Genomic DNA, 23,188 nt, shown 5'->3' on the forward strand with positions numbered 1-23,188 from the left:
AAGCAAACGTGGTTTGCAGAATGGAACATTCGACTCTGCCCCACTAGGCAAACAATTGTATACAATGATTACAATTTTTAATTACATAATAAAAGTTTTACTTATATATTTTTTTGCATTATGCTTTACTACTTGTAATTAATTTCACTTCATTATTATTTTATGACTTGCATTGTTTTCAATAATATTTTGTGAAAGAAAGTTGCAAATAATGGTTTCAATTATCTATTCTCTTCCTTTCGACGACATATATTCAGCACATCTCGCCCATTCGGCTTCCGATCAGTTCGACTTCCTGGCCGTTCGACTTCTTGGCTTCTTCGGCCTCTTGGCCAAAGTCTAACAAAAGACAAGTCTGTTCACTTGCTGCGAAAAAGTAGGACGAGCCGCACAATGACGTCATCTAGTCCCAAAATGCTGGGTCCGTTGCATGAAACCGAGTCAGTCACCAACCAGCCGATGTTGCGTGCAGAACTCTGACAGCGGCAATCAAACATGCCTAGCAATTGCGCTGTTATTGGCTGCACGTCCAATTACGAAAACAATCAACCTGTCTTCAATCCCTGTCCTACTCGACTGGTTTCATTCTGTCTCTTCTTTAAACCTGACTGAATTCTTCGCCATGAACATTATAATAGTTTGCTGCTAATTTTATGGTGAAAGATGTCAGAGTCTCTCTGTTACTCTTATTTAACATAATGCTCACTTACACATTATATATACTCTCTGCATCAACTTCACAAGTTGTTATGTAGCCATATCAATGCTAATTATTCCACTACAGAAGGTAAGCTGGAAAATCTACAAAAAAAACCACATGAGGATAGAAGCTTACAATTTAAAGGTTAATTATCTAATTAAATGCCAAATTAGGCCTGCATTGTAATGTGTAAGAAGCTTTGTTCACTTCTCTCTCTTATTTCTACTCATTTACTGCAGCAACTTATGAATTACAAAGTAATTACTTCAGTCTAAACATAATAATAATAATAATAATAATAATAATAATAATAATAATAATAATAATAATAATAATAATAATACACAGTCATATTTATAAGGTTACACAGTAATTTACTGATAGAGTGGCCTACAATGTAAACTGGCCACTCCTCACCAATATTATTCATTTTAAGCAAGCTATAACAAAAATAGACAGAAACATTACGTATATATCTTAATCATACTATTTATATTATTTTTTTTATTTAAATACGAATGATATACTTGAAATGAATAAAGTTAGTGTGACTGAGAAGTGGACAAAATAACAGATAAACATAAGTCCCCCATTAATCTCTCCGTTTTCTATAATTTACGATGCTCGGGCCTCCGTGACGTCACCACCTGCGCGCCAACAGACTTATCTTTTATTAGACTTTGCTCTTGCCGTCGGCATTAATGCATTCGGCATCGTGTCCGCACACGGACATAAGAACGCGGGGTTACGCAGACAATAACCAGGGTGAAGATATAAAAAAATGTGCAAAAATCAACCGGTTTGATCACAGTTACCATTTTAATGGAATAAACACTGCCTCACTCAGGCCTGTCCTGGGATACCAGTGACAAGTACCAGAAGTACAGTACCAGTGATGAACACAACTATGGGACCCTGTCCTGGGATACCAGTGCAAGTACTGCACTGTGCCAGTGCTGGACACAACTACAGGACGGACCCCTTTCTCTCATCTCTGAAAGGAATAATATTACTTTCAAATAAAGTTCACCAAACATGTGTCACCAAAGCAGAACAATCAATACCTTCAAACATAATAGAAGGTCCTACAAACTCTCTCTTACTGCCAGTGTCCAGTTAGAGCAGAACACCAAAGTGGCGTGAACAACTATCGATATTTGTGCATCGAAACTTCGGACACAATAAGGGATCGAATTCTACCATAAGAGAAGGAAGTAGTCGAGTCAGACGAAACACGATGTTGAGTATTACGATACTTATGGGTAGCAATATTGAGTAATAATGTAGATCTGAACCGCCCCCCTACGATATCTGACGCGTCATTTAGCCTTTTTTTTCAATGTCTGGCTTCATTGTACGGTATTAATAAAACTCCATTTGCTTCATTATGATTATGTGGGTAAATGTTGATGAGGGGTCCAGATTTGGTGGGTAACAAACCCCCTCCCCCCTTTCCCAAGACAATTGGCTATACACCCTTAATGCAATAAGTATTTTAATGTCTGGCTTTAGTATACGATGTTTATTAAACACCTTACCATAATTATGATTAACTTTGTTAATAAATGTCCAGATTTAGTGGAAAACAACATCCCCCCAACTCCAACAGACCTGGCTATACACTTAATATGTATTCCTGTACCACATATGTTGCAATAGGTTACGTACATGGAAAATTAATACAATATTGATACAACACCTTTTACTTAATTATGATTAAATGTGTAGGCAGAGGTCCACATTTAGTGGTAAAACAACATTTCTCCCCACTCCCCCCCCCGCTGCCCAACAGACCCGGCTATACACTAAATGTAATGACATGTATTCCAGCACCACATATGTTGCAATAGGTTACGTACACGGAAAAAGAATACGATATTGATACAACACCTTCTGCATGATTATGATTAAATATGTTAGCAGAGGTCCAAATTTGGTGGAAAAACAACCCCCCTCCCTTCCTCCCTCCCCTTTCCAACAGACCTGGCTGACTACGTTGCAATAAGTTACGTAAAGAAAGAAAAGGTTGAATATACAGTAGGCCTACGGCTGACAAATGTAAAAGAGAGAAAGATCGTAGCCTACCTGTAAAGTGCCTGCTCAACGGGGTTTCTACGGTGACTTTCCTACAAGCCAAGGTCAAGCCAAATAGCCACATTTTTATCTATGTCAATACGTGTCTGTTACCGATTTATTTATGCCTGTTTACTTTGTACATGTGTCACAGTATTATTGTGTCAGTTCTTGCAATTTGACTTTTTATGTTATTTGTATTTACCTGCCCTAATTCACATTGAGAGCAATTGATGTCAGGTCACCTGTATCCTATTGTATGCCTTTGTATGACGTCCGCATGCCACTTTGTAAGTGGCCTGCTTTCCTAATAAACCAGTTACGGGCTGCTCTAGGAGCAAGAGCCCGTGCTGGCATAAGGCCAGCTAAATCTAAAACAACAACAACTAATAAACCAGCAGTACATGTCCACCTGCTCATTATTTCGTACCTCTTACATACCTATTCCCTAATAACGAGCCTGATGAAGATGGCAATCGTCTTTTATGACCACATCGTGCTCATGTAGGCCTACTGTGTGTGCTCATAACTAAAAACTTTGTTGGCGCTTGTTGTCACCACAGTTTTGGTAGGACTGTAAGGTGTCAAAGAAACGAGCAGGTAAAGGTTACTGCTGCTTTATTACAGATCCAGGCGGCTTATATTGCGGCCGACTGACGCCGGGCCGTGAGAGACAATGGAATTGACTGTGACCTGAGGTCGAAACAATAAACAATAATATGCAGTAAACGAGTACAAATTACAATACGAAATATACAGAGCTACAATATAGATACAGTCTTGATGCCTGTGAATGAAGAAACATGTGATACACAATGTGACATTCGTATAAATACCATAAAGTAAAAATGATTAAAATGCGTGACCTGGCACGTTTTAGGCGTGACTAATTGAGCTTGAAGAAAACGGGTAGTCACCAAAGAAAACAAGCTCAGCGGAGACTTAATTAATGGCGCGCGAAAACACTATCCTGGCGCCGAATTGGTGACTTTACAAATACTCCCAAGACGAGGAACGCGTCTGATTAATCCCCTGTACCTGGTGGGACGCTGAAGGGTGCCGCGGCTCCTTGAAGATAACTGAGGGGCCTCCCGCCTGTGAGGCTGCTGTTTGGGCGGTCCCTTCCTGGGGCGGCCGCGCCTGCGGTGGTGAGGGCGTGCTGGAGTGCGTTTGGGCGGAAGGGGTGCTGCGTCGCTGCCGGGACTCTCCGACAGGAAGGCGGGCTTTAGCCGGTCTATGGAAACCCAGTCGTTCTTGCCTGGAAGTGCCAGCCGGAACGCCTTGCTGTTCCGCTCCAGCACGCGGAAGGGTCCCCTGTAGGGCTTAGTTAGTGGTGGACGGACGGCGTCGACTCTGACGAAGACGTGGGTGGCGGATGACAGCTGTGGCGGCACGAAGGTGGTTGCTCTGTCGATGTATGAGCGCCTGCAAGGGGCGAACTTGCCGGCCACGTCGCGGAGCCTCTGCAGAGATGGGGAGTGGCGATCACCCGTCACGAGCTCTCCCGGCACCACGAGGGGTTCCCCATAGGTTTGTTCAGCTGCGGATGGGGTGCCGTCGGCTCTGGGGGCGGTCCTCAACCCGAGGAGGACCCACGGCAGCTGATGTTTCCAGTCCTCGGCGGTGCAGCGGGCCATGAGGGATGACTTTAAGGACCTGTGGAACCGTTCAACCAGGCCGTTGGCCGCTGGGTTGTACGCTGTGGTGGTGTGGTGCGTGGTTCCCAGCAGTTGAGCCAGGCAGACCACAGCTCGGAGAGGAAAGCGGGGCCCCTGTCGGTTGTGATGTGGTCCGGGACGCCGGCGGCTAACCCAACTGGAGAGCAGGGCCTCGGCGCACGCGCTGGCGGTGGCTTCTTGCATGGGCGTGGCCGGGCCACCTCGTCGAACGGTCTACCACCGTGAGGAGGTATCTGGATCCGCCTGATGGGGAAGGGCCCGGCGACGTCGATGTGGATGTGGCGGCGGCGCCTGGCTGTGGGAACTCGCCTACCCCGACTGCGTGTGACGACCACTTTACTGGTCTGGCACTGCAGGCACTGTTTTGCCCAGGCTGTGGCGTCCTTTTTGCACCCGTGCCAGACGAACTTTTTGAAAGCAGTTTGGCCGTGGTCCTGCCGGAGGGGTGAGAGAGGCCGTGGATGATGTCGAATACCTGGCGGCGGCGTGAGGCTGGAACCAAAGGGGCGGGGCTGGCCTGTGCTGATGTCACAGAGCAGGCTGGGGCCTCCGGGGCGAGGGTCACGCCCCGCCACTTGAGGGATGTGATGGCGGTGCGGTATGCTGGGGTTTCTGGGTCAGCGGCCTGTTCTCTGGCAAGGTCCTGGTAATCTACACCAAGCTGCACTGCGTTCAACTCGACTCTGGAGAGGGCGTCTGCTACGGATTTTTCTTGCCGGGAGGTACCTGACGGAACAGGTAAATTCGGCTATGGCTGAGAGGTGGCGCTGCTGTCTGGAAGACCATGCGTCCCCTGCTTCGTGAAAGCGTGAACCAGTGGCTGGTGGTCTGTGAAGATTGTGAAGGGCGTCCCCCTCCAGGAGGAACTTGAAGTGCCGAACTGCGCTGGTACATCGCGCAGAGTTCCCTGTCGAAGGTGCTGTAGCGGGACTCTGCGGGATTGAACTTCTTGCTGAAGAAGGCGATGGGCTGGGGGCGCCGTTGATGATTTGCTCCAGAACAGCACCGCAGGCAACGTTACTGGCGTCTGTCGTCAGCTGGAGGGGAGCCTTGGGATCTGGTGTGCCAAGGCGGTTGCCTTGGTGAGGGCGGCTAGCTCAGGAAAAGGCCTGCTGCTGGCTGGGTCCCCAAGACAGGGACTTGGTTGACCTTTTAGGACTTCCGTCAGGGGGCCGTGGTGTGCGCGATCCCGGGGATGAAGCGCCTGTAGAAGTTTACCATCCCAAGGAACTCCTGGACGGCCTTGATGGAGGTGGGTGTCGGGAACTTGGCTACGGCTGCCACTTTCGATGTAAGAGGGCGGACGCCTGTCGGAGATACCTCGTGACCCAGGAATTCTGCTTTCTGGACGCCGAAGGTACACTTGTCAAAACGGACGACAAGGCCGTTTTCTTGGAGGCGCTGGAGGACTGCTTTGATGTGCCTCTGGTGTTCGCTGTGAGACCTGGAAAATATGAGAATGTCGTCGACTTAGCAGACGCAGAATTTTAGGTCCCCAGGATGCTGTCCATGAGCCGCTGGAAGGTGGCTTAGCGTTCCTCAGCCCGAAGGTGGAGAAGGCGAACACATAGGACCCGAAGGGCGTGATGATGGCTGTCTTTGGTATGTCCTCTGGCGCAACAGGTACCTGAAAATAAGATTTAAGAAGGTCCAATTTAGTGAATATTTTGGCCCCGTGAAAGGAGGCCGTGAGGTCTTGCATATTGGGCAGAGGGTAGTGGTCGGGCTCCGTTGCAATGTTGAGCCGTCTGTAGTCGCCGCAGGGTCTCCAGGAGCCGTCCGGTTTCTGCACCATGTGGAGGGGGGAGGCCCATGGACTGGAAGCTTTCCTGCAGATGCCCATCCGTTCCATCTCCGCGAATGCTTTTTTCGCCTCCTGAAGGCGCTGAGGGGGAAGCTCATGGAACTGCATGTGTCGGGGCCCTTTAGTCACTATATGGTGGTATATGCCGTGCTTGGCTGGGGCCCCGGGACTTGGCGGCTCGGGCTTAAACACCTCAGGGAACTCCGACAGAAGGTGTGCGTACTGGTGGGGGCGACGGGCGCTGATGGTGGGTCTGGGTCCCGCCGTTAACGGAGAGACCGCAGGAGTCGGTATCGAGGAGGCGCTTGCGCCCCACGCCGACTAGCAGGCCGAAGCGCGCCAGAAAATCGGCCTCCAGGAGTGGGGTTCCTCGTCCGCGACGATGAAGTCCCAGGAGTAACTCTGGCCAAGGATGGAGATCGACAGGAGCCTGGTGCCGAGGAGAGGATGGGGTTCGTTGGCGCCGTCAGGAAGGCGGCCGGGTCTGGTGTCTGGTTGTCGGTCCTCTCTGGATGCTGGGAAGACCGACTTAAAGGCTCCTGTGTCGACCAGCATCATCCTGCCGGAGACGGTGTCGCGGACGTAAAAACCTACTGTTTTTGAGGCCCTGGGTTCTTCGGCTGCCATGGCGGCCTGTCCTGCTGGCCGCCACCCCGTTTTTTGAACGGTTGAACGAGCAGGGCGGCAGGCAGTTTCGGCGCCCTTTCCGAACCACTTGTGATAGCGACAGAAGCCCGGGACCACCGTCTACTGTGGTTCGGTGGACGTCTGTTGGCGATGGCGTTGACGGGCTGCTCACGCCCTCTTCAGGCTGGACGGAGCTGACCGGCTGTGGTGGCCGGTTTTAGCCGCTGTGAAGCCTTGACGGAGTCTGTGAGGTGTTGTGCCGCCTCTATGAGGTCCTCGACAGGCATGGTGTAGGGGTGAGCGATCTGGTGCGCGACTTCCGGAGGAGTTGGCGAAGGAAAATTTAAGCCCCCGCACGGCTTATCTCCTGCCGCTTGTTTGTGCCACCCAAGACTGGTGTTGACAGGAGATCTACGACCATGCCCAAAGCGTCTCTTGGATTGAGGTCGTGGCGTGGATTATTGGCAAGGTCGATGGCACGGGCGGCCCGCTCGGCGATGGGCAGGGAGCAAGCTTCGAGGAGGAACTTTTTGTGGTGTTGTATGTGAGGGTGAGTGTTTGGTACCCGCGAGATGAGTTTGTTGTACACGTCCTCCGGAAGGGGCGTTGAGCACTGTGTCGGCCTGTAGGATTCGGGTCCGTGAGGTCCGCGATTCTGAAGTGGCTCTCCACCCTGCGCAGCCACCTCGATGGGTTCCCCTGCGTAAACGGAAGGCAGCTTTAGGTGAGGGCGGCCCGCGATTGTGTTGCCCGCCGTCATGTGTTCGGGCGCTGGTGTGGAGTTTCCAGGGAGGGCCTCGATGCGGGGCGGCGCGGCTGTGATGGGAGGTAGGTAAACCTCGGAGTCCGCGGGTCCGCGTTTAACTGCATGAAGGAGGGGATATCCGCGTCCATGCTCGCTCCTTTGACCCCTTACTGGAGTGGGGTATTTTCGCGAGAAAAAGTACGCACTTCGTGCGCCGTGTGGTTCCGCTAGTGACGCTGGTGGGGTACGCCGACGAGAGTCAGCACGCTCAAACGCTGGTTACAGCGCCGTGTTTAGGGCCGCTAAGAGCGTTTTGGAGAAATCCTGGAGCCAAGACTGAGTCGCCAACAGTGAGTCCGCTAATGGCCCGGATACTCCGGGTCACCACTGTAAGGTGTCAAAGAAACGAGCAGGTAAAGGTTACTGCTGATTTATTACAGATCCAGGCCAACTAGCTTATATTGCGGCCGACTGACGCCGGGCCGTGAGAGACAATGGAATTGACTGTGACCTGAGGTCAAACAATAAACAATAATATGCAGTAAACGAGTACAAATTACAATACGAAATATACAGAGCTACAATATAGATACAGTCTTGATGCCTGTGAATGAAGAAACATGTGATACACAATGTGTGACATTCGTATAAATACCATAAAGTAAAAATGATTAAAATGCGTGACCTGGCACGTTTTAGGCGTGACTAATTGAGCTTGAAGAAAACGGGTAGTCACCAAAGAAAACAAGCTCAGCGGAGACTTAATTAATGGCGCCAATGAAACACTATCCTGGCGCGAATTGGTGACTTTACAGGACATGCTAAGAAACGCCATTTCTGTCAAAAGCTAACAGACTTTCATTAATTTATTCAAACCAAAGCATAACTCACGCAGGCCCACTCCAGCTGCGCCAAAGGCCTGCGGGAAAAGTCCACGCTAGGCCTATGCGTTCGCTTTCCCCTTTCACAAAATCGCTTTCTAAGTTTTTTTTTTTTTTTTTTTTTTTTTATATAAACGATCGAAAAGGCACTCCCAAACGTTTCGGGGTAAATCAACCAATCTTTTTCTACGAATGTATTTATTCTCTCTCTCTCTCTCTCTCTCACACACACACACTGAGGGACCTGGGGCAACCCGAACGAACTGTAAAGATGTAAGGATAAGGACTCTCTCTCTCTCTCTCTCTCTCTTCCAGCTGTTCGCAATCATTCTCCTCCGCTGTTCGTAATTATTCTCTACTTCCTTTTACTTTTGACAGGGCAGCCATTTTCATATATAGGCTTATTTTGCCGATTATTGCATCACCTTCCTAAAAGGCACAACAACATTTGCCGGCTTTCTTACACGAAAGAAAGCTGCCGTCTCTCTTTCCAGCAGCAGGACACACACTCACACACACACACACAGAGAGAGAGAGAGAGAGAGAGAGAGAGAGAGAGAGAGAGAGAGAGGCAGCTACTTTCTATCTACACAAGCCTTTCGTGATTCGCAACACTTGTAAGAAAAGAGTTTTCAAATTAAAACGAAAAATGCCAGCGAGAATTTGCTTAATCTAGGCCGATACGAAAGCATTTCTCTTCAGGTAATAAAAACACAATTTTGAAACTCACTAGTTACCGGGAAATGACAGTTAATAACACGGCACCTTCGGGTAACTGGAAAAAACGATATATTTGGAAATCCCATATCATAATTATGTCACGGAAAATAGTTCAGTTTAACCCACCAACTGCGTACGAGAAGTCCAGCTTTCAATTTTGATATTCGAGTCAAATGATAAACCTTAAATGAGCCACTTTTTACTATTATATTCAACACCGCCCCCCCCCCATCATTTCCCATCAGAATTACCTGTAATACGACTGACTATATGGATACCTAGAACACTAATTTACTAATAACCCTTCAACTGTTGATTCCTTTGAGTTCCAAAATTACGAACGAGAGGCCCTTTAACAAAAAAACAATATATAGAAAAGTTTATATAGCAAGAATATTCACACTTTTGCCGTTTAAAAGTGTCACAAAATCAGAAAGATTTTTTTTTAAATTGACACTTCAGATCACAATACATACGAGACGCTACATATTAGACTGTAATGAGAGATTTCATCAAATGTAGGACTTAAGGATCTAACTGCGAGAGAGAGAGAGAGAGAGAGAGAGAGAGAGAGAGAGAGAGAGAGAGAGAGAGAGAGAGAGAGAGAGAGAGAGAGAGAGAGAGAGATTTTCCAAGGGTTCTAACGACAGACCTTACAGACCTTACAATTCGTTCGGGTTGCCCCAGGAGGTCCCTCAGTGTGAGGCGCCTTTGATGTCTACCAGAGAGTTGCTAACGCATCTTCCGGTATATTTTGCATCTTCCAGTCTTGGATGGTCTGGGATGCATCTTAGATATTTGTCGAGCTTATTCTTAAACACATCTACGCTCACTCCTGTTATGTTCCTCAGATGAGCTGGTAGCGCATTGAATAGACGCTGCATTATTGATGCTGGTGCGTGGTGGATTAATGTCCTGTGTGCTTTCCTTAATGTCCTGTGAGAGAGAGAGAGAGAGACTTTTCCGAGGGTTCTAACGACGGGGGAGAGAGAGAGAGAGAGAGAGAGAGAGAGAGAGAGAGAGAGAGAGAGAGAGAGAGAGAGAGAGAGAGAGAGAGAGATCTAATGACCTAACAGGTGGGCGTGGCAGTCTCTTCAAGCTGTCAAACTTGAAACGGCTTATGAAAAACTAAATTGGATAAGCTTGATCTTACTTTCTAACAAAAGCTACACAGACAGGCTTGTATAAATGCAAAAAAAAAAAAAAAAAGGACGATAATTAGGCATGGTAAGTTTCCCACGCCTATCAACTAGCGCCACAGAGAAGCTGGTGCAAAAATTGAACGCAATATAAAAGCGTCCTTTGGAGCTTCCGACGCCCATGTTTGGAAAGTTATTAGTCATTGCACTACAACAAAAACCTTCGATTAATCATTTTAAAATCTGTCCCGAACCTGAATTAATGGTCAGACCTTCAAATAAATTAGCAAATAATAATTGGGTCTCACTATAAACCGTCGTCCGCAGTATGTCGCAAAGTCGTGACGGTTATTTAGCAGGTAATCAGTCTAGTCACCTTGTTTACAGACTGATAGATGAATTGAGTTGCGATTTGGCCATATCGATTCGGGAAATACTTGGCCGTTGATTAGTAATGTCCCCCAAATTGGGAAGCTGAAAATAAACCTTTGTTTTTCGTGGATTTCCACCACAGGAATTTTGCTTTTTTTCTTAAATAATTGGAGCTGGAATTGGAATATAAATCTTAGGCCACAGGCCAAGAGATAGGACCTAGGAGGTCATTCAGCTCTCTAGATAATGTTGAAACAATTCTTAGGAGAGGGTGGAAAGTAAGATGGAAGAAAGAGGAATGGAAGGGGTTGAAGCTAGGGGCCGAAAGGACGCTGCATAGAACCTCAAGCAACGCCTACAATGCGCCGCGTGATGTACACTGACAGCACTAACCCCATACGATGATTCTTGGATAATTCGAATTAAACTGCACCTATCATACTCTTCAATTTAGGGATTCGGAGCACAATAAAGAGAGACAGCTGGACATTACCCAAGACTGAAGTCTGAAAGACCTTATCTGCATTGGTTCACAGAGCTCAGATGTCCACACCAGGCCTCTGATTCTCTTTCAGTACCTTAGCAAAATTAGGATCAAAATTCGGTCACAGACACCGAGCCAGAAAGACGTTCAAGAACCTCAGAATTTTCACAGAAATTTGCAAAATCAGTTTTTCAAAGAGTAGACAAAAGGCTTCCAGCTATAAGGAATTGACGACTCCACGAAATCGTTGGGAAAGTTCCAAATTCATAAATTCAGTGACCAAAATACCCCTTTGCGTAACATTTTCCAGACTTCCAGTGGTTTTTCAACCTCCGCGCAAAAATTCACCCTAAGAACGAGAAAACCAACTTGCCCAAGTCCTTATTTTGTATTTCTGGAGCATCTGTATATAAACACTACCACTTGACACGCTCAGACTTACTGTACACTGACTCTGAGCTTATAAGTCCTTCCTTCCACTGCCAGAGGAGGAATGGTTTCAGTGCCAATCAGAGGCCTCCACTGCACACGTTTCTATCGCCCTCTTTCATTGGATGAGAGCTTTGGTTTTGGGGCAAAGTGTGTTGAGTAAAAGATCTCCCATTGGCTCGTGGAATAAGAACCAATTTGCAGAAGGTATTTCTGTGGAAACCAATCTCCATCGATATCTAACGTAAATAAATAAATATATGAATGAATACTTTATCATAATATAAGTATATGCATGATAAATTAAAGGTCAGTTGATAAATGAATCACTGTAGGAACGGAAAATAGAATAACAGGGAAAAGAAAGATTTAAAGTATTTAAACGTAAGTTCAATTGTATCCCAAATATATATATAGGCCTACAGTGCATGTATTTAAAATTACACATTAACAGGTACACATACATATACATACATACACACATACATACATACACATACATGCATACATACATACACAGTATATATTTAAATATATATATATATATATATATATGTATACAGTATGTGTATATATATATGTATGTGTGTGTATTTTCCGATTGTCTGTCACCTCAGACAATCGAAATGTTGATTTCCAGAGACTCAAATCACAATTGGCCCCTTCAGTAACTTTGTATGTGTTTCACAGTGTTTACAGGATTAGGAACTTTGTGTGGACCTCTGGACTTGACCTCACCAACCTACCATGAAATGAGAGAGAGAGAGAGAAGAGAGAGAGAGAGAGAGAGAGAGAGAGAGAGAGAGAGAGAGAGAGAATGATGACCCTTACTACGAATTAAGAGATCACCTGATTCTGGTAGCTGAGCTTGTCTGCCATGACATTCCTCTTGCCTGGAATGTACCTGGCTGACAGCTCTACCTAGTGAGCCAGCGCCCACTCGTGCTCCTGCACCACCAACTGGTGGAGCGGGAGGATAGTATACCCCTGCTTGTTGGCATATGCAACTACCGTGGTATTGTTGCTCATCAGTACCATGGAGTGTCCCATCATTCGATCCCGGAACTCTTGGAGAGCCAGGAAGGCTGCCTTGAATTCAAGGATATTGATGAAGGTGCTTGTCGTCTCGGTGCCACACTCCCGAATTCAGCAACTCCTCCACGTGTGCGACCCATCCCTCGGTCGATGTGTCCAAGAACAGAAGCATGTCCAGAGGGGAAGTATGCAGGCATACTCCTATCAAGAGGTTCCTGTCGTCCATCCACCAGTCTAGATCCTCTCTCACTTCCCCAGAAAGAGGGATGAGAAAGGACTGAGAGTCTCAGGACTGGGACCAATAATCCTTTAGTCTCCAGTGTAGAGGCCGAAGGTGAAGACGCCATGAGGGACCAGCTTTTCCAATGACAACAGGTGACCGATGATGACTTGCCATTGCCGGGCTGGCTGTTCCTGTCGAGACAGAAACAGAAACAGTTGTGTCGCCTTCCTGAACCTGCTGATACGAGAGTCCGAGGGAAAGACTTGCTCCTACTGTGTCCATGAGTATGCCCAGGTACTTTATCCTCTGCTTGGGGGTGAGATCTGACTTCTTTCAGTTTAACACGATCCCAAGATCACGACATAACTCGAGGAGCCGATCCCTGTCCTGCAGCAACTGCGAGCGGGAGCTCATCAGGACTAACCAGTCGTCAAGATACCTCAGTAGACGTATCCCGTGCGAATGGACCCCAGCTGGCACTAGAGAAAACACTCTCGTGAACACCTGGGGAGTGGTCGAGAGCCCGAAACAGAGTGCCTGAATTGGAAGACCAACTCCCCGAGGATAAAGAGGAGGTACTTGCGAGAGGACGGATGGGTATTTGGAAATACGCACACTTCAGGTCCACCGCAAGCATGAAGTCGTTCTCCCTGATGGAGGCAAGCACAGATCTGGCTGTCTCCATCATGAACCGAGTCTGGCGAATGAAACAGTTCAGGGGAGAGAGGTCTATGACCAGTATCCAACCCACCATGGCTTTCTCTACGAGAAAGATTCAGCTGTAAAAACCTGGGGACCGATCCGACACGACTTCCACAGCACCTTTGCTCAGCATGGCTTGCACTTCTTGCATCAGTGTGATGTCCTTCGGAGATCCAGGAACTGGCTGGTGTGATGTGAGGATGGATGGATGTATGAGTTTTAGGGCAAAAGCCCAGGCACTGGGGCCAAAGAAGCCATTCAGCGCCGTAATGGAAACTAAATAAATTATATTATGAAAAATGAGTTAATGAGTGTATGATGAAGATGGTTCATAGATAAATTACAATATGATAAATGAATGAATTAATGAAGAAAATGCTTAATAAATAAATATATATATATATATATCTATGATGTGATTAATAAAATATAATTAAATTTTATTAAAAATGTTTATAGACTTTAAAAAGGGGATGAGAGCAGAAATATCTGCTTCATCTCCCAAAATATCACAGAGGGATTTACCTCTAAAATATCTCTCTCTTTGGTTAAAATATCTGGGGCAAGCAACCAGAATGTGCTCCACTGTTAGCATCTCACCACCGCAAGCACACTCTGGGAGGCTGCCCCCTTCTAAAATAAACTGATGGGTCAAATAAGTGTGCCCAATCCTCATTCTGCTTAAAACTATTTCTGTTCGTCTATCCGACTGGAAAGACGAAAGCCACGGCAATATACTATTTCTGATTTTTCTATACTTTCTATTATTGGCAAGAGAAGAAGTCCATCTTTCTTGCCATTTGTTTAAAATATAAGATCTAAAAGGACCTTTTAGGTCTGTATGAGGCACTTTACTAAAGGCTGTTTCTGAATAGACACTAGCACCTTTCGCTTCCCTATCTGCCATCTCATTTCCACAAATCCCCACATGAGAAGGGACCCAACAGAAAGAGACAGATTTACCCAGATAATACAAATGGAAGAGCGATTCCTGAACTTTTGAACTAATGGATGGAAGCTATTGAATTTTTTTATTGCTTCTAAAGTGCTTTTGGAGTCCGAGTAGATGACAAAATTAGTGTCACTACTTTCAAAAACTATATCCAGGGCAGAGACTATGGCTGTTAGTTCTGCTGTGAATATGGATGCAAAGTCAGGTAGTTTAGCTGTATATGCTGTATCACCAAGGATAACTGCACAGCCAACACCACTATCCGACTTTGATCCATCAGTATAGATTTTTGTCACATTAGTATGGGCAGTATCGTGCTCCAAGAACTTTCCCCTAATCTCTTCCTCAGGACAGTTTTTTTGTTATATGTTTTTTGCACACGGATGCTGCTGGGATAAGCCATGGAGGATACACAGGATGTTTCACTTCCATGACTTTCTGGGATTTAAGATGACTATCCCTAACATCTTCATTTAGTCTAATTTGGAATGGTCTAGAGGCTCTTGTACCAGAAAAAGACCCGTGAGTCTGCTTCCTCAGCACTTGGAAGGAGGGATTTTTGGGAGCACTTTTAATTCTAGCCATGTATCTTAATCCTAGTTCTTGCCTCCTTAGATCAAGGGGAAGTTGGTCTGTATCAACATATATGCTTTCAACAGGCGAAGTTCTAAAAGCTCCTGAGCATATTCTCAGCCCCATATTGTGTACAACGTCCAGTTCCTTCAGCTTGGTTTTACAAGCTGAGGAATAAATCTGACAGCCATAGTCTAGCTTGGATCGACACAACGAGTCATACAGTCTCAGCAGGGATTTTTATCAGCTCCCCAACTAAATCCAGAGACAACCTTTAAAATATTGAGAGATTGTTTAACATTAGTCTTTAAGGCATTTATGTGGCTGGCCCATGTCAATTTCTGGTCAATGGTCATTCCCAAAAATTTTACTTCCTTTTCATAAGGAATGATAGATCCTTTTAAACTGAGGGTGGGAACCTCTTCCACACGCTGGCACCTAGTAAATCTTACAGAAACTGTTTTCGAGGAAGAGAATTTAAAACCATTCTCATCAGCCCACTTTGTAATAGCATTAACAGACCTTTGCAAATGTTTACATACTGACGAGGCATCATATCCTGTGCAGTATATTGCAAGGTCATCAACAAAAAGCGAGCATTTAACAGGTGATGATATTTTTGCACAATACTGTTTATTGCAACTGAAAAAGTGTCACACTTAAAACACTTCCTTGTGGAACACCCTCCTCCTGCACAAAAGGTTGGGAGAGTGTGTTGCCCACTCTAACCTTAAAAAATCTCTCTGTTAAAAAGGAATATATGAATTTAATCATTCTTCCACATATGCCCATTTTGTGCAATTGTTTTAAGATGCCAATTCTCCAAGTAGTGTCATATGCTTTCTCCAGGTCGAAAAATACCCCGATAGTCTGACATCGTTTGGCAAGTCCTTGCTGGATTTGATTGGTCAGCCTCAGCAAAGGATCAAGGGTGGAACGATTTTTCCTGAAACCAAATTGAAATGGAGTTATTAGTCCTTTAGTTTCCAGGTGCCAAACCAATCTGGTGTTTATCATTTTCTCCATCAGCTTACAAACACAGCTGGTAAGAGCTATTGGTCTATAGCTGGTGGCTTGGGAAGCGTCTTTATTAGGCTTTTTTATGGGGACAATTATGGATATTTTCCAGTCCTTGGGTAAAATTCCAGTTTCTAAGGGAAGGAGGGGACATTACATCTAATCTGTACCTGATAGGCAACAAAGATTAGGATACTCAAGTCATGAAACTCACCTGCGTCTGACGTCTGGTTCAGCTTATACGGCCCAAACTCTCTGCCCGAAGGAAGAAGCCAGATGAAGGGGGAGGAAGAGAGAGCCAGTCACTCACCTTTCACGCCCAATCATGCACGTACAACAGACGAGAGACAACACTGTCCTGTACAGGAGCTGGGTAAGTTACATAACTTGTTGAGCAGCCATCACTGGTCCCAAGAAGAAGGTATCCAAGGACCTATGGGTAACGTCCCTTACGTAAAAAGAGGTGAATGTGGTCTGGCGTGACCACAATCCTGCCCTCAGTACCTGCTGAACCGACAAGTTTTTCTTGAATGCCAAAGTAGGCACAATCCCTCTGATTTCGTGAGCGTGTGGACGCAGAGCGCTGGTGTCATCCTCTCCGGCTGCTGCATACGCCTTCTTGATAACCTCACAAAGCCAGAAGGAGATCGTGTTCTTGGACACCTCCTTCTTAGGGATCCCGGTGCTAACGAAGAGTCGTCGACACTCAGGCCTGAGATGCCGAGTTCTCCTCAGATAGCGCCATAGCACCCCTACAGGACAGAGCAGCACCTCGTCAGGGTCATCATTAACGAAGTCACCAAGGGATGGGACCGTGAAAGACTCAAATCGAGCGTCAGGGACCACTGGATTCTGTGTCTTTGCTACGAATTCCAGGACGAACTCGAGCGTCACTGATGCCCATCCCCTTGAGTGTTTAACTGCAAAAGAAAGTCCCTGTAGTTCACTAATCCTCTTCGCCGATGCCAGGGCAAGCAGGAAGACGGTCTTAAGAGTAGGATTCCTGTCTGTGGCTTCTCGTAGTGGCTCGTATGGGGCACGAGTCAGGCTCCACAAAACGAGAGACACATCCCACTCAGGGGGCCTCAGTTCCCTGGGAGGGGAAGACCGTTCGAAGTTCTTCATCAGCAATGATATCTCCAGGAGGCGAAATATCGATGCCTTCCAACTTCAGGACCAGTGCTAAAGTAGCTCTGTATCCCTTTACCGCTGAAACTGATAGGGGCTTCTCTCGACGAAGATAGATGAGAAAGTCCGCTACCTGCGGAAGATAGGCTCCGACCGGAGAATAACCCCATCTACGACACCAACCACAGAAGACGGCCCACTTTCCCCAGTAAACTGCTGCAGAAGACTTCCTGAGGTATCCTGCCATCTCTGTCGCTGTTCGGCAAGAAAAGCCTCTCGCTCGCAAGAGATGCTGGATAACCTTCAGGCGAGAAGTGACAGGGAGGCCACAGCCTGGTGGTACCGTTCTACATGCGGCTGACGTAGAAGGTTGTGCCAGGGGGGAAGCTCTCTCCGAGTCTCAGAAAGCAGAGCCAGCAGGTCCAGATACCAAGCGGCCTCGGGTTGCTTGGGAGCCACCAGGATCATTCGTAGATTCGTCGACACCAGGACTCGACTGAGAACTGGACGAATGAGACAGAATGGGGGAAAGGCATACACTTCGAGGTTGTCCCACGAGTGTTGGAAGGCGTCTTCTGCAGCCACCCATGGGTCCGGTACGACGGAGAAGGTTGGAAGCTTCCTGTTATACCGGGTGGTGAACAGACCCACTACTGGAAGCCCCCACAGGTCGAAGAGACTGTCCGCCACACCCTGGTGAAGGGACCACTCAGATCCCACCACCTGATCCCGATGGCTGAGTGTGTCCGCCAGAACGTTCCTCTTGCCTGGGATGTATCTGGCTGACAGCTCCTCAGAGTGGGCTACTGCCCACTCGTGCACCTTTACCATCAACGTGTGGAGAGCGCAGGAGACAAGTCCCCCTTGCTTGATGTATGCCACTACGGTCATGTTGTCGCTCATCAACACCAACGAGTGTACCATAAAATGGTCACGGAAATACTGAAGGGCTAAGAAAGCTGCCTTCATCTCCAGGACGTTGATGTGAAGGCGCTAGTCGTGATGGTCCCACACGCCTGAAGTCAGCAACTCCTCCAGGTGTGCACCCCAGCCCTCCTTCGATGCGTCTGTGAAGAGCAGCATGTCTGGAGGCCGAGAGGACAGGTGCATCCCTATGCAGAGGTTCCTGTCGTCCGACCACCAGTTGAGATCGTCCCTCACCTCCTGAGAGATGGGTATGAGAACTGACTGGGGCCCCGAGAGACACTGATCCCAGAAGTCCTCAGTCTCCACTGGAGAGACTGAAGGTGGAGCCGACTGCAGCACGAGCTTCTCCAATGACGGCAGGTGACTGATCACGACTTGCCACTGTTCAGCTGGCTGTTCCTGCCTCGACAGGAACTGCCTTGCCACCTTCCTGAACGTGCTGATGCGAGCCTTTGAGGGAAAGACTCTGCCTGCTGCCGATCGATCAGCATGCCCAGATACTGAGTCCTCTGTTTGGGAATGAGATCCGACTTCCCAAGTTAATCACGATACCCAGCTCACGACACAACTCGAGGAGGCGAACTCTGTCCTGTAGCAACTGCAAGCGTGAGCTTGCCAGGACTAACCAATCGTCAAGATACCTCAGAAGGCGATCCTGTGAGAATGGGCCCAAACTGACACCAGGGTGAACATTCGTGTGAACACCTGTGGAGCGGTCGACAGCCCAAAACATAGTACCCTGAACTGGTAGACAACTCCTCCGAGGACAAAGCGAAGGTACCGACGAGAGGATGGATGAACTGGTACCTGGAAGTACATGTCCATGAAGTCCACCGTCAGCATGAAGTCGTCCTCCCTGATGGCTGACAGTACCGTGCGCACTGTCTCCATCTTGAACCAAGTCTGGCAAACGAAACGATTCGGGGGGGAGAGGTAGATTACTGGCCTCCACCCACCAGAAGCTTTCTCCATTAAAAAGATCCTGCTGTAGAAGCCTGGAGATCGATCCTCGACGACTTTGATGGCTCCCTTGCTCAACATAGTTTCGACCTCCTGAAGTAGGGCCTCTCTCTGGGGGTCTTCAAGGTAAGAGGGGAACTGGACCAGTATGTCGGTGAGGGGAGGCGGCGACTCGAAGGGTAGAGAATATCCCTGCCGAAGGACATTCGCTACCCAGGTCTCCGTTCCGTATCACTGCTAAGTTGCCCAGTGGCATGATAGGCATACCCCCCCCCACACCGACGGCAGCATCTGAGGGGGCTCGCCATCCCTAATGAGCTCCTCCTCTCTCCTTCTTTGCCTTACCTTTCTTCTTAGTGGAGACAGGCTGGCGAAAGGGACCCTGCGATTCCTTCCGTGGGGGAGAAGAAGAGGTCTAGGCTTCTCCTTGAGTGCCTGTCGAAGCACCAGACTTCTTTGGGGCTGAGGTGCTAGCCTGGCTCATGGTCCAGGCCACAGGACGAGAAGGCTGCTCGACACCTTTCGTCGCTGCCTGGTGGACAAGACAGTCGCATTCGCCAGCCTTCCCTCTTGTCCCATCGCAGCATCCACCTCTCCTCTGGGGAAGAGGGAGGTGGTGTCCAGAATTGGTCCGTTGCACAGGGAGACTGCAGCTTCGGCGCCCGCTGATCTGTAGTTTCGGGACAACACAGCATCCCGTCTCTTCAGTACCAGGTTTGCCATCTGGTGGGCTATAAAAGAGATGGCCTTTCCACCCGACTGGCAAAGACTCCTGAAGGTTGGGTCTTCGTTCTGAGAGCCAGACGAAGATGCGATTCTCGACAACGCGAAGGCCCAGGAGATCGCCTGGAGAGCAAACAGAGCTGTCCCCTCCAAGGCGTTCAGCTCACCTTGTGTGAGGAGTGCAGGCTCCCCAGTTAGCTGAGCTGAAGGGGTACCAGGAGATAGACGAAGCTAGGCCCAGTTCCACTACCTTCTGCTGCAGTGCTCCTCCGAGGGCACGTGAGTATGTCTTCTGTCTCGGTAGAGGGGAGGTAATAGCTTGGTGAAGTGAGTCGAGTGAAGCTAAGACGTTGGTCCAGAGACCAAGTCGTTCACCTGCTTGAGGACACTGTCCGCCAAGGGAGACCATGGTAGTCCAAGGGAGGGTTTCGGGTTCCTTCTTGAAGCGTATAACTCTTCCAACCTGACAACCGTTCTTCCAAGGGAGTTGAAGTGGTTCCTCCAGACCGTTGTGCTGACGAATCAGCGCAACGACCTCAACAAATGCTCTCTGCATTTCTGAGTGTCTGGATCTCTTGGAAGAGGACCTTCCAAGAGACGGCCTTTCCAGAAAGGCCCCTCCCACAGGAGAGCCCGAGACAGACCCCGCACTCTCTGCCTCTGACAACAGAGGCGCACGACCTCTCCCTCAGTTGGAGTGAGGAAGGACCTTACACCTCTGATGCTGAATGCACAAGAGCCTCAACTCCAGCAATCCTACTGACCCGTGTCTCCTCCCGGAGAATCCAGAGGAAGTTGAGGGGGTGGGAGAGTCAGAGCGAACACTACCATCGCGTCCACTGGTATAACCAGTGGAAACCCCGCACTTTACGATGTCCAACCAGCGGTAGAGCGTCGCGAGAGGGCCTAGACGGACTTACCGCGTCAGGCGAGCGACCGTCTTGATGATCAAGGGACGGCCTCCTCACGCCCGACGTTGGACGGTCCTCCACACTGAGCGTGTAGAGGAGACCAACGCAGGGGCGAACTGCTGATTGGAGACCGCTGTCCCTAACGTCCGGCGTGTTCCAGCCTTCTTCAATGCTGAAGCAGTCGAAGAAGGCTGCAGGAACCTCTTCTTGGTTCCTCCCGACGCCTTCGCAGCAGAGATGTCCATGGATGCCGTCTCCGGCGATCCTTTGTCCGACTTGGACAAGGATGACGTTTTAGGTGGAGGAGATGCCTGGAAGACTTTTCCCCTTCTCTCATTCGTGCCCGAGCTCGCTACAGGAGAGGAGCGGCTCAAGGCGACGCCGCTACAAGGTGCCGAAATGCAATCAGTTCGAGAGAACGGCCCCTGAACCGTCTGAGGAGGGTACCGAGGTAGCCTTCCCAGCGAGAGATCCAGCGGTCTTCCCCGAGGAGGACTGTGCCCCTTAGAAGCCGAAGTTTCCTTAGGGGAGGATCCACCCTCCCCTTCTTAGACTGATTGGTCGAGAAGAGGGGGTGAAGAGGCAGACGAAGACGATGACGACGATGACAAAGTAGAAGACAAAGATGTAGATGGCTGGTGCGAGCGCTTCTTCTTCTTCTTCTTGATCAGCGACAACACAACATCCCCAGCCTATCAAGACAGACCAGGGGTCGACAGGGGGGTGGGGGCAGCAACAGCAGATGACACAAGATGACTGGCTGAGACTCATATCGTGAAGTGGTACTAGGCATCACAGAGGCACACGCAGGCAACGATGTAAGGAACGTCTGCATGACAGGCACGGCAACGGTGGAAGCGTGGTGGGAGGCGTGTGAGCTTAGCCAGGCAAGGGTGGTATACCGAGCAGACCGGCCCAGCCACCGCCAACATGGAGACGGCTGAGTAGGGACTGCACCAGATGCATGGTGCGTTCCGGACGGTATTCATCACCTCCCCGGCAGCACAGCGGTGACAGTAGTGGTGGTTAGAGCGTCGACCGGTGGGTAGTGGGAGGGGGGAGGAGTACTCCTGCTCGCGCAGCACTGTTGATGCGTGCGAGCAGTGATGGCAGATCAGGCTTACCAACCATCCTGAGCGACTCCCACGCCTGACTCATACCAGGCACGGATGCCAACCCTGCGGAAGACAAAGACGGGTAGGGGGCCCCCCCAACCCAGGGATCAGGAACTCTGGGTGAGGAGGAGAACTAAGAGGAGTGCAGCCTAGGTCCACCGATCTTGCCTCTTCTGTGACTGCGGATGCAGACATGGGACAGCAAGACAGACTCAGAACTAAGAATCGGCAGCAAGGGAAGGCCTTCGGGGCTTAGATACGACTGCAAAGGATTCGCAACCGGTGGAGTCGAAGGTGCCGAAGACAGCACCTCCGACGCCTTGGTCTCCTTACGCTTATATCTAGGCTTCGAGAATACCTATCCCACTGCTCGGGGGGGACCAAAGCCTACACTCATGGTTCGTCTACAGTACAATCAGAAGGGTCCTTACTCCCTTCCTACACACTTTAGGCAAAGGGAGTGAGGATCCGTGCTTTGCTACAGCAAAAGGCGCCACACTTTTATCTTTACCAGGACATAACCAGAGCACAGGATTATCAGAGTCATGGGTTTGCGATAACTCATCCATCATCACAAACACGCACAAATATACTCAAGAAAAAAACAAACAGGAACAAACACCCCATGAAGAGGCACATCTTTAGCTTCCAGGAAGGTCCGAGCAGAGAGCCAGGAAAACAGGCCGAAAGTAACCCCGTATAAGTAAAGGACCAAGGGTTTGTATTTGTGTAGGAACAACTGGTATGTTTACATCCGGGCAGGCGGGTATTCCAACCACCTTGCTCAAGAGTTTAACGGCCGTTTCCAGCTGAAAGTAATTCCTAATGTAAAGGACTGAGGGTTTGTATATCGTGTTGGAACAAACAGCTCAATGGAAGTCAGGGCAGAGAGGGAAGAAACACATCTGCATCACACGACGGCCAAAAGCAAAATTTGAAAGTTTACGTCCGGGCAGGGGGGACTCCTGCCCCCTGGACGGTAGTTAACCACCTTGTCTGAAAGTTCAATGGCCGTTTCCAGCTGCGCTGTAAGTGATTCCTAATGTAAAGGATCAATGGTTTGTATATCATGTGGGAACAAATCACACTTTGGGAACAGAGAAGTTTCCTGGAAAAGTGCTTTGGAAATAAACCTCATTTAAAAACCATTTTCGTTCAGTCTTGAGGTTGTTTTAAGCCATTTGGGTTCAGTAAGGGTTAGGCTACTAAAAGCCTCCTCATTATTTATGCGACTTTCTTTTTCAGTTGCCCAAAAAATCCAGGTGAGAC

At 48.4% G+C, this 23,188-nt stretch overlaps 1 protein-coding gene across 1 annotated transcript in view; it reads right to left on the bottom strand.

Annotated features, from left to right (window-relative positions):
- The window catches only part of LOC136838188 (zinc finger and SCAN domain-containing protein 31-like), a 298,878-nt gene that overhangs the window by 274,869 nt on the left and 821 nt on the right, over window positions 1–23,188 (bottom strand). The window lies entirely within an intron of this gene.

This window comes from Macrobrachium rosenbergii, unplaced genomic scaffold (assembly GCF_040412425.1).
Source record: "Macrobrachium rosenbergii isolate ZJJX-2024 unplaced genomic scaffold, ASM4041242v1 171, whole genome shotgun sequence".
Lineage (NCBI taxonomy): Eukaryota > Metazoa > Arthropoda > Malacostraca > Decapoda > Palaemonidae > Macrobrachium > Macrobrachium rosenbergii.